At 47.2% G+C, this 12,409-nt stretch overlaps 1 long non-coding RNA gene across 1 annotated transcript; it reads left to right on the top strand.

Annotated features, from left to right (window-relative positions):
• Positions 1-1,267: 1,267 nt before the first annotated feature.
• On the top strand, positions 1,268-9,997 carry LOC121007590. Its single transcript, XR_005780441.1, has 3 exons — positions 1,268-1,447; positions 2,671-2,673; positions 9,987-9,997. It is a non-coding gene; the product is annotated as an uncharacterized LOC121007590 (long non-coding RNA).
• Positions 9,998-12,409: the final 2,412 nt, after the last annotated feature.

Genomic DNA, 12,409 nt, shown 5'->3' with positions numbered 1-12,409 from the left:
ATCCATACAAGATACAGCAATAGTCTTGGGTCCCAGCAAGTATTGGCAATATGTGGCAGGAATCTATATATATTCTGCTTCTTGTCATATGCCTAGTGAATCTGGCAGGTATCTATCTTCTGCTCTGTCTGTAGTCTGCTTGGTGTGGGCCTGACTAGCTGAGGAGGTATTTGGCTTCTCCTGGACTTTGGATAAGTTACTCACAGGACTGCTCGCAGGGAATGGCTTCCTGGAGATCTGTAGTCTTGGAGGTGCTGCTTGTTTGTCAACCAGCTGAGGTAGAGGACTCAGGCTGGGAAGAATGATCCTTGGCCTCAGCCGAGGCTGGATCCTAGGTTGGGATCCCTGTTTCTGGAAGCTCCTACCAACACAGCCTTCCCCAAGGAGGGGGCTGGAACACACTGACCTAACTTCCTCTTCTCCCCATGAGGTAGGATGTGGGAACATTACACTCCTCCTCAAAGAGGGGGGAAGCTAGACTGGAATGAACTATTCCAGTCTAGGTATACTAAACTGGCTATGGTCTGCTGAACATATTGCTTACAGCATAATATATCATACAGGCCTGGAAAATACATATAATAATGAATGCAGTGTTAGATTACACAAGATGACAATACACCTATACCTAACATGTTGTAGCAGGGCGACAGAGTTTAGTGACATACTCTGGGATGTTACATAGACACAGTAAGTCACCAGAACATACTTTAGTTGAACCCATTGTTACCTTGAAGAACAGAAAATGCTCCACACACGAGGAGGCGCTGAAATACTATTGTCCTAAAGACACCGCCTGTATCTGTGTGTCCGGTTGGGTGGCCGGAGACCACAAGGGACATTACGTGGCGCTACTGGACATGGCCTCTGAGAAGGAGAAAGAGAAACTGAAGAAATATCTGGAGAAACTAAACTCACGAAAACCAGAAATTCGGACAAAACTTCAGAATCTGCAGGATCGTCAGAGGAATATTTAATAGAAAGCCTCTGATAAGAGGAAGAACGTCAGGAAGTTTTGTATGGACATTAAGAAACAACTAGAAATGGCAGAAAAGAAAGAGCTGAGCGAGATCTCCAGGCAGGAGGAGAAGATTGTGTCCCAGATATCTGATCAAAAAGCTGGAAATAGAGGAGGACGAGCTGTCCAGGAAGATGCGTCACGTGGAGGAGATGTGTCATGTCACCGACCCAATAAGACTCCTACAAGAAAGTGACATTACAGTATGTGGTCATGGAGATGATGAGGACACAGGGAAGGATGGTGGAGAGGGCAGGTCTGAGGATGATCTGGATGAGGTTCTGATCTCACTGACCTTACTCCGATCTATGAGGGATATTGTCACCAATGTCACATCAGAGCTCGGGCTCCATGTTCCAGACATATTGCTGGATGAGGACACTGCTCATAGACATGTGAAGATATCAGAAGATCTGAAAACAGCAGCAAGTGCAGAAGATAAACAGAACAGACCAGAATCACAGGGAAGGTTCCTGTATTGGGACCAGGTGTTAAGCAGATGTGGCCTCTCCTCAGGAAGACATTACTGGGAGGTGGAGTGGGACCATATAGGAACATGTGGCATCGGACTGTCCTATCCCAGTATAAAAAGGGAACGACAGCAGTCTGGTATTATATATAATGATAAATCTTGGTGTTTGTATATGTCTGGTGCAGAATGTGCAGTGTATCACTGCTCAGTCAAATCCCCCCTCAGTTTAGATAGAAGATGTCCTAGACTTCTTAGACTATGAGGCCGGGCGTCTGTCCTTCTATCCGCTGTGTGACCCCATCAGACACTTACACACCTTCACCGCCTCCTTCTCTGAACCCCTACATGTTGCCTTCTGGTTCTGGTCTGGAGCCTCTGTTAGAATAATAAGCTGAGGCTGATGCGTCCACGCCCCGTTATAATCTCTGTCTATAAGTCACTATTCCTTCCTTGTTTATATTCCTTGGAGATCAGATCCAGAATCGATGCTTGAGACAAATAAAAAGTTACGTCGTCTGCACACTAGTTCGGGTGAACGCACATCAGATCCGCAGCGTATACGCACCAATTCCTGCATTGTCTGATTACGGTTTTTAGTTCGGATAAGATGCGGTTTTCCACTGAAAAGGGTGAAATCTGCAGCTAAAACCACAAACAACCGACAGGCTGCAGATCTGGGAATCTGCACGGAAATAATCGGCGAAGTGTACATGATCGGGGTAATCTCATACATATAATTATTAATCAGCTTTTCCTATTTCTGTAGAGATGTGACAATGTGACGGTTCTTTCCGCACTATACGCGGCATTTGTTGTGTTCTTTTCCCTTTTTATGGAATAAAATCTGTCCTATCATCTGGGTGTCTGTGGTTTCCTCCGCCATCATGTCTTTTATAACCGCAGGTAATGAGTTCTGCAATACACTGGATCTGTACAGCGCCACCTGCTGTTCTTTTCCTTATTTTTGGCCGATCGTGCTGAGCTGGTCGCACGCGCTCAGCTTGAGGCGACGTCTACACGATGAGGTGTCTTGGTCCCAACCCTATACATTGTTTTAGTGTGAGAACATACCACGTGCTCCGTATTGTGCCGCCTATAGAGCTCCCATTGTTGTGCTCGCTGCCTGGACTCAGCACTTTTCTAACTATCCCTTGTAATGGTCGACTTCCCTGCGGAGCAGCATGTCGGCCGGCGCTCGCGCTACGTTACTGTAGGCCGCACTTCACCATGTCTAGTGATTAATACTGTACGGTTTTCATGCACAATCTGTTCTGCTGTTAGCAGCATTTTATGGCGGTGTATGTGGCTCGGGGTGCGGCTTTCTAATACTTCCCTCTCTGTGTTGCTGAACTATTGTAGAGCAGCCGCGCAGCGACTGCCTCACGTCCTGCAGGCACAAGCTTCCTGGCGCCTCTCAGTGTAACTGATGCTTTTCTTTCCTGGAGGGTTTTATTTTGTGCTTCTCATTTCATCATTCTCTGTTTGTCGTCCTGCGGAAAAGTGTTAGGAATACGCTATACCTACCTTTACTTACTGTTTGCAGCAGTATGTCTGTGTAGTTGAGCAGTGTATGCAGAAGAGCTAGATGTCTGTGTAGCTGAGCAGTGTATGCAGCAGAGCTGTATGTCTGTGTAGATGAGCAGTGTGTGCAGCAGAGCTGTATGTCTGTGTAGCTGAGCAGTGTATGCAGCAGAGCTGTATGTCTGTGTACTTGAGCAGTGTATGCAGCAGAGCTGTATGTCTGTGTAGTTGAGCAGTGTATGCAGCAGAGCTGTATGTCTGTGTAGTTGAGCAGAGTATGCAGCAGAGCTGTATGTCTGTGTAGTTGAGCAGTGTATGGCCGACCAATCGTTAATTTCACGTGGGCTGGTAGGACCGGCGGAATTTTAATGAGCCCAAGTAATAATTAAACACTTAAACCTCCCCTATAAAGGAGGGAATCACCTCCAGCCCATTGTGTTATAGCAAGAAAAAACTAGTCTTACTAGGGTGGGAAATTTGTGCTGCTGCTGTTAGGACTAAGGGAAAACAAATTATCGTTAGAAATTAACGATTCCCTTACGTCCTACCAGCAGCACAGATGGGGAGATAGCAAGAAGAACCCCTAGGGAGGGCCATCATGCCTGGCAGAACTAAGAATAGTCTGCCCAAAGGCCGAGTACTCAGCTAATCTGGCATCTAGTCTATAATGGGAGATGAATGTTGATTCAGAGCTCCAGGAGGCAGATTTGCAAATCATGTCGAGCGGAAGAAGACTCCTCTCGGCAAAATAAGTAGCTATAGCCCTCGTAGAATGGTCTTTTACAAACCCCGGAGGGTCTAGAGATTGGGAAACAAAGGATTCCCTAATAGCCTCCATAATCCACCGACTGATGGATGGTTTAGACGCCTTACGGCCTTTAAATTTACCGGCAAACAGGATTAGAAGATTTTCATCTTTCCTGAACTCCTTTGATCTATCCACATAGATCCAGAGGCATCTCGAGACATCCAAAGGATGTATAGCAGGTTCCTCGGAGGAGGTAGAAGGTCTAGAACGAACCGGGAGGGATATCACCTGGTTGATATTCTGGAAAGAAGGAACCTTAGGCCTAAAGTACGGGAGAAATCTTAAAAGGACCCGGTCTTGCAACAAAATAGTATAGGGCTCGTGCGCTGATAGAGCTTGAAGCTCAGAGACCCTCTTGGCCGAAGTCACAGCAAGGAGAAAGACAAGTTTCCATGTGACAAACTTGAAATCTACCTCCTCCAAAGGCTCAAAGGGGGGAGATGCTAACCCCTTGAGAACTACTGATAAATCCTACTGAGGAATGGGTTTCAGTACTGTAGGCTTTAATCTTTCAACTCCTTTAATGAACCGTTTGATGAGCGGGTCCTGAGAAAAAGACTTGTTGAGACAAGCTGAAATGGCTGAAACTTGAACCCTCAAGGTAGATGGAGCAAGGCCTTTGTCAAGGCCATCTTGCAGAAACTGAAGGATGATGGGGAGGGGTGGATCTGCAGACGCCACCTCCTTTCAGGAACACCAAGAAGAGAATATCCTCATAATCCGTAAGTAGGCTCTCTTAGTAGAGTCTGCTCTTGAATAAGACAGCGTTCTCAGCACCGACTCTGAAAGCCCTTTTATTCTGGGAAGGGACTGATCAACCTCCAGGCTGTCAGGTTGAACCTGTACAGATCTGAGCAGAGGTGAGTGTCCCACGACACCAGGGTCTGCTGAGGGGGGAGCCTCCAAAATTTCCCTCGACTCATTTGGGTGAGCTGGGTAAACCAGGATCTCTCCGGCCAAAACGGTATGATGGCTATCACCGAGGCCTGATCCTGACGGATTTTCATCAATACCCTCGGAATCATGGAAAATAGAGGGAAGATGTAAGCCAGCCTGAACATCCAGGATATTGACAGAGCATCTATCGCCAGGGGGTTGTCCTCCCTGTAAAGGGAGCAAAACCTCTCCACCTTGGCGTTGAACCTTGTTGCCATAAGATCCACCTCTGGCCTTCCCCACTTGAGGACTATCTGCTTGAATATCTCCGGATGTAAAGACCACTCTACTGTTGGAAGACCGCGGCTCAACCGATCCGCTATCATATTGAGGGAGCCTCGAATGTGGATCGTAGATAAGTGGGAAAGGTTCAACTCTGCCCAATCTAGAATCAACCCGGTCTCTGATAAGAGGGGAAGTGATCTTGTGCCTCCCTGCTTGTTGAGGTAAAGTACCCCAGTCATATTGTCTGACTGGACTTTCACCACTTTGCTCCGGATCTGAGGGGCGAAGTGAAGGAGGGCTAGCCGGATAGCTCGAATCTCGCGGAGATTGGATGAGAGGAGCCGCTCCTGAGGAGACCAGGATCCGTGAACTGGAGAATCGTCTAGATGAGCGCCCCAGCCTACTTGGGACGCATCTGTTGTCAATATGACCCAGGTTGGCTGGGTCATAGACTCCCCGTCTAAAAGATGGCTCCACCATCTGAGGGAATGCCGAGTTTGCCAAGACAGGGAGTTCAGCCCGGCGGCGCTGCCATTCCATTTGGAGAGAACCTCCGACTGCAGCGGCCGGAGGTGCCATAAAGCCCAAGGGACTGCTTACGCAGACGCTGACATGAGCCCCAACATCTTCATGAGAGTCCGAATTAGAACTCGCTAAGGCACGGATAGGAATTCTGCCGTGTTCTGTATTCGGAATCTTCTTTCTGGAGTCAACCGGAGAGACATCCCAACGGAGTCGATTATGAAGCCTAAATATCTTACTGAAGTTGATGGGCTCACGTTCGACTTCTGCCAGTTGATGATGCACCCTAGGCGGAAAAGAAAGGAAATCGCTATATGAAGATGGTGGGTCAGGACCACAAAGGAAGAGGCTTTTAAAAGCCAATCGTCCAGATAAGGAATGATGGTTAATCCTTGGAGTCTTAGAGCCGCCACCACAGAAACTACCACCTTGGTGAAAGTATGAGGGGCAGAAGAAATGCCCGAAGGGAAAGGCAACGAACTGAAGGTGTCTGGTGACACCCGACACCTGGACCGCGATCCTGAGATATTTCCTGGAAGCAGGATGATTCGGGATGTGCAAATATGCATCCTTGAGGTCCAGGATTGAGAACGCGAACCACTGATCTGATGGTTTCCATACGTATCAATGGAAGAATCTCAAATCGATAATCATGCGGAGGTCCCCTGATGCCTTGGGAACCAGAAACACTGCTGAGTAAATCCCTAAGCCCCGTTCCCCTGCCGGAACCTCCTCCAGAGCCCTCTTGTGGATGTAATCCTGAATGTAAGCCTCCAGAACCGACTGCCTTGCGGCCTGTAGAAGTTTGGTTCTGATGAACCTGTCCGGAGGCAGAGAAAAAAAGATGGATTGAGTACCCCTCTGAGATGACATTCAGGACCCAGGGATCCGAAATCTCTCGGATCTAGATGTCCTTGAAGTGGGAGAGTCGACCTCCGACGGGAAGATGAGGCAGGGGAGTGGTAAGGTCTTCTGGCAGGACGGCAGGAGTAACGGGAGTCATCCAAGAGCCTCGAGGAGGCCTGTAGTCAGGAGGTGGATTTTTTATCCTTGGCTCCTTCACGAGAGCGCCTCGAACCTCTTCGCTGCGCTCCCCAGTCCATCCGGGCTCTTGACTGCTGGTCAGACCTACCACCACGGTTTTGTCTGCCCCGCCCCCGAAAGAACTGTTGGGGAAGACTCTTCCCCTTTTTATCTGACAGGCCTTTCATAATCTTATCCAACTCTGAGCCGAACAAACGGTTGGGCTCAAAGGGAAGGCTACATAAATTATATTTAGAGGAATTGTCAGCGACCCAAGGCTTAAGCCACAAAGGGCTGCGGGCCGCTGACACCAGGGCCATGGTTTTGGCCGCCAACTTCAGCTGTTGTTGTGCTGTATCAGACAGGAAATCCATCGCCAGGTTGACAGTCTTGAAAGCCACCAGAATGTCGTCCCGAGACACCTTCTGATCCACATCCATCTGGATCTGGTTTAATCGAGACCGGAGGAAGGTAGAAACTTCTGTAGCAGCGATGGCCGTAGACGCTGCAGCTGCCGTATAACCTCTCCTGAGTGTGCACTCTGCTCTCCTGTCAAGGGGATCCTGCAGACTCGACCCATCGTCCACAGGAACCAGAGTGCGCTTGGACAGTTTGGCAATAGCCATGTCCACCTTGGGAATGGAACCCCACGATTCCACCAAGGGTTTAGCCGTCGGAAACATGGTTCTGAATCTTTTACTTAGAATCTGACCTTTTTTCGGGTTTCTTCCACTCTGTGCGCATGACAGAGAGGAGGGTCTCATCCGCTTTAAAGACACTAAGTGCCCGACTAGCGGGATCAGAGGGCTCCCCCAGGTCAACATCATGGTCCCCTGACCTGATGGACTTAAAGAGGACCTTTCACTACAATAAAAAATCTAAACTAAGTATACAAACATGGAGAGCGGCGCCCAGGGATATCCCTGCACTTACTATTATCCCTGGGCGCCGCTCTGTCTCCCGGTATAGGCTCCGGTATCTTCAGATTTAGAATAGTAAGTGCAGGGAGTTCCCTGGGCGCCGCTCTCCATGTCTGTATGCTTAGTTTAGATTTTTTATTGTAGTGAAAGGTCCTCTTTAAGTAACTTTTGCGTCTTATCAGGAGGAAAGAAGCATGAAGTAAGCTCCTCCTCATCCGAGGAGGAGGAACCCAAGGAGACTACGGAAGGTCTTTCTACTGGAGCCGAAGACTCCATAGGAGTCTGAGTAGGAAGCCTCTCATCCAGCAGGCTTATAACCCCTTTGATGAATCCATCAACATAGGTCTTAACCCACTGATACATATCCTGCATCGTAGGTTCAGTGGAAGGTTGGACCCTCGGACGGCAGCCGTCACACCTGGAGTAGGGACAGCTATCCTCCAAAAGCGCGCTATAATCATAGCACGATAAATTTCTGCCATTCGAATCCCGTGGAGAAGACATCACTGCGGGAAAAAAAGGACAAGTAAAACATTTGTAAACAACCAATAAATGTTTCAGGAGAAAGTTAAAAGAAAGGCAGACCGGCGGAAGCTGAAAATGAGGACCAGAAATAAGGCACCAATAAGTGGAGGAACACCAGCTTATAGGACTCTGGGAGCTAGCTTAAAAAGCATGTGCAGCCAGAGAACGACCTGGTGCACAATGCTTCTTTAAATAGGGGAGGGGGTGGGCTCAGAACCGAGTCCCCGCCCCCTAATGAGAAAACACATATCAGTAAGTAAAAAGTCCCCCCCCCCCAGGAAGGAATACAATAAAACCTCCAACCAGAGGAAAAATCGCGAATTATATATAAAAAAATCGCAAAATGACGCGAAATCGCATCGCAAGGAAAGATTCTGGAAGTGACTTCAGATTACAACATCACTTCCGGAAGATGGCGGCACTCAGCGGCCGCAAGGAAGAGGACCGAGGACGCCGAAAAACGCACCGCGGCGAAGCACCGCTGCGCAGCGCCGGCAGCAGGTAAGCTGCCGGACAAGCCATCTAGTAAAAGCGGAGGCAAAGCCCGCAGATAAAATGAAAAAAAGATTCCCCCCTAAGAGAGGGGGAACCACCGCCTAGTCCATCTGTCCGGAGGACAGAAAAAAACACAATGGTCTGGAGGTTTAAATGTTTAATTATTACTTGAGCTCATTAAAATTCTGCCGGTCCTACCAGTCCATAGGGGGTGGTTAACCCCATTTGTGCTGCTGGTAGGACGTAAGGGAGTGACACATTGATGGTTTTTGGGCGGCTTCAGGGCAGAGTTAGTTCTATATTTTTATGTTTTATGCTTTGGTTTTATTTTTTAACCCCTTCCTGACATCTGCCATACATGTACGGTGCGCTGATCAGGCAGGTGCAGGAGCTGTGCCCACCCGATCAGCGGCAGGGGTCCGGCTATTTTTCTGACAGCCGAGCCCCTGCTGTCTACACAGATTCACTGGTAATACACTGACAGGCAATGCATTACAATACACACCTACTGTAATGCATTGTAGAGGGGAGCAGACCCCAAAAGCTGAGGTCCCACAGTGGGACAAAAGAAAAAAGTGTGAAAAAAAGCGTTTTCACAATAAAAATATAAAAGTTTGAAGTAAAAAAAACGCCCCTTTTTATAATAAACAAATATAAAATTGTAAAAAATAGAAATAAAAAGAGAAAAAGACATATTTGATATCGCCGCATCCGTAATACAAGCTCTATAAAAATATCTCTTGGCCCACAATAATTATCTCCAAAAGGCATAAAGTTAAAGATGACACATTCCCTTTGTATTTTAAGCAAAAACATTTATTTTCATCTTTTACGTTTTCAAAAAATGAAAAGCAGAATCAAAAGTTTGAGCACCCTACATGGTTAATATCTAGTAGCACCCCCTTTGGCAAGTATCACAACTTGTATATAGCTAAAACAGGCACTCCTCAATTGAAACCATTCAAAGAGAATGTATCCTTTATACAAATATTTATTGCACAATAATTTCAACAGTTTACATAAAACTTTAAAAACTAAAAAAGTAATAATATAAAATCTAATTTTCCCAAACAATAAAATGGGATATTTCTGGCAGATATGTCAATTTGATGTCGATATTGTATGTGTATTAGATCCGCTATTGGACTTACTCCACATACAATCCACTTGTAGGTTAATTCAAAAGCATATCATATATAATATACCCACAGTAGTATACCACATTCAATTTCAATATCTAACTTTGGGCTGTCCGTGCACCAGAACCGCTTATTGCTTGTAAAGTAATATGGGGTTATACAAGGTTATATGTACCAATAATCAGTTGATTATATAGTTGGTATCTATTGCACATACAGCCCACAATAATTTAAAACTATGAGTCACAACTGTGTCTTATCGCTCTTACTTAATTGTCCTTAGTTGATAAAACATCTATTTGCCATATCAATAGTGCACGCTTCTCATACTTAGTTTCACCATTTGTTGATGCAATCGAGTTATAATGGTGGTATGGTACAGTAATAAATAAAAGTACAGCAACAGGATTTGAATCTTGATAGAGATTTTTATTTTACATTTGACAATATTCAAGTGTGTGACGTTTCGGCACACAGGCCGCCTTCAGACACTATGCCGCAGTGATAAAGTGAAATAAGAAGGACGCAGTGCAAATGAGAACATGTGCAGTCACATGTGTCCACTATATCACTGCGGCATAGTGCGACAAAGATTTATTACAACCAAAGTGGTATGGTACATTCACATGGTAAGTATACAATGTCCGCCGTTAGATCATACTGTGATTAGGTTGATCTTTCCTTTTGTTTGTATTAATACTGGTTATAATCTGGCGGTATAAATCTAGCAGTGGTTGCTATCACGTACTCACTGTTAGTGGGTATTATTCGCCAACCGTGGCGTCCCTCGTGGTGGTTGATAGAACCTGTCTCACAGTATAGATCGCACAGTCTCATCGCGGAACTATCCTCTGATCTTGGCATCCCACGTGATCCTAGAATCCCATGTGATCTAACACGCTGGTTACAATCTGCCCGGGATTTCACAGGATGCAAATATGTAGTGTCTATGGTGCGCTCCGCACTACTTTTGAGAAATCGTTTCTTCATTACTTTTGTACGTGGGTCCTGGATTCTGTAAACATGCCTATAAGTCCCAGACGTGTTTCGGAGTCAACCTAAGGCTACTTTTACACTAATATTAAAGTTTTCCGGTATTGAGTTCCCTCATAGGGTCCATTCATTTCTATAGGTTAGTTTTGTCCTAATGCATTCTGAATGGAAAGCAATCCGTTCAGTATGCATCAGGATGTCTTCCGTTCTGTCCCTTTTACGGTATTTGGCCAGAGAAAATACCGCAGCATGCTGCAATATTTTCTCGGGCCAAAATTCCTGAACACTTGCCGGATCTGGAATTAATTTCCATTGAAATGTATTATTGCCGCATCCTCCTCTGACTCCTCTTCAGACTCATGTTGTTGACTTGTCTCAGATGGAGTAGCCCCCCCCTGAGAATTCATTCAGCATTGCGACTTTCTCATCTTCCAGCTCCTGCTCCTCAGCGGCTTGATCAATCACACGACGCAATGCACACTCAAGAAAGAAGGTGCAAGGTACAATGTCATTAATGGCGCCCTGCGACTGACCAGTTTGGTGATCTCATCAAATGGCCGCAGAAGTCTGCATGCGTCGCGCATGAGCAGCCACTGGTGCGGTGAAAAAAAACCAAGCTCCCCAGACCCTGTCCTGCTGCAGAGTTCTTACAGGTAGTCGTTAACGGCACGTTGCTGCTGGAGCAGCCTATCAAGCATATACAAGGTGGAGTTCCAACGTGTCGGGCTGTCACACATCAGACATCTGACGGGCAAGTGGTGTCGCCGCTGAATGTCAGCAAGGCGAGCCATGGCCGTGTAAGATCTTCTAAAATGGCCAGAGATTTTTCCTGGCCTGGCGCAAGACGTCCTGGACCCCCGGGTATTTGGCAACGAATCGCTGCACGACTAAGTTCAGGACGTGTGTCATGCACGGCACGTGTGTCATTTTGCCCTGTTTCAGCACGCTTAGCAGATTGGCACCGTTGTCGCACACCACTTTACCAACTGTCATATTGAGCGGGGTCGGCTACTGATCGGCCTGTGACCGCAGAGCTGAAAGCAGTGCAGGACCGGTCTGGCTCTTGGCTTCCAGGCACAACAGCCTCAGCGCAGCATGGCAACGTCTCACCTGGGGAGTTGGGTGGGTGCGGCGGAAGAGGTGGTAGCAGTGGAAAAGCAGAGGCAGGCCTGCATGCAATCCGTGGCGGTAACACCAAATCCACACGGGTGCCATGGGTTACATGCTTGACGGCCGTCAGAAGGTTCACCCAGTGGGCAGTAAAGTTATGTACCTTCCCTGCCCGTGTCTGTGGTCAGATGTATCTTGGCACCGACACTGTGTGCCAGAGATATATTCACTTGCCGCTGAACGTGGCCATATAGCTCTGGGATGCCCTTTTGGGAGAAATATTTCCTTCTGTGGAATTTCCATTGCGGTGTGCCAATGGCCACAAAATTTCGAAAGGCCTCCGAGTCCACCAGTTTATATGGCAGCAGTTGGCAGGCTAGCAGTTCCGACAAGCCAGCGGTCAGCTGTTGGGCAAAAGGGTTATCGGGCGTCATCAACTTTTTATGCTCGAACATTTGGTCCACGGAAGCCTGCCTTCTGCCTACACGGTGGAAGGTGAAGTGGAGGACAAATGAGAGGAGAAGGAGAAGAGGCAGGACGTGGAGCGCCAGGAGTGTGGATTTGTGGGTTCTGACGGCGTTGCTCCCACTGGGCTCGGTGATGGTAGGCCAAGTGCCTTCTTAACCCCTTAGTGACCAAGCCTGTTTGGGCCTTACTTCCTTTTTTCATGGTCTCGTTCCAAGAGCTATAACTTTTCATTTG

The sequence above is a fragment of the Bufo bufo genome, chromosome 7, assembly GCF_905171765.1.
Source record: "Bufo bufo chromosome 7, aBufBuf1.1, whole genome shotgun sequence".
NCBI classification, from domain to species: domain Eukaryota; kingdom Metazoa; phylum Chordata; class Amphibia; order Anura; family Bufonidae; genus Bufo; species Bufo bufo.
This window is presented reverse-complemented; position numbering and strand designations above follow the sequence as displayed.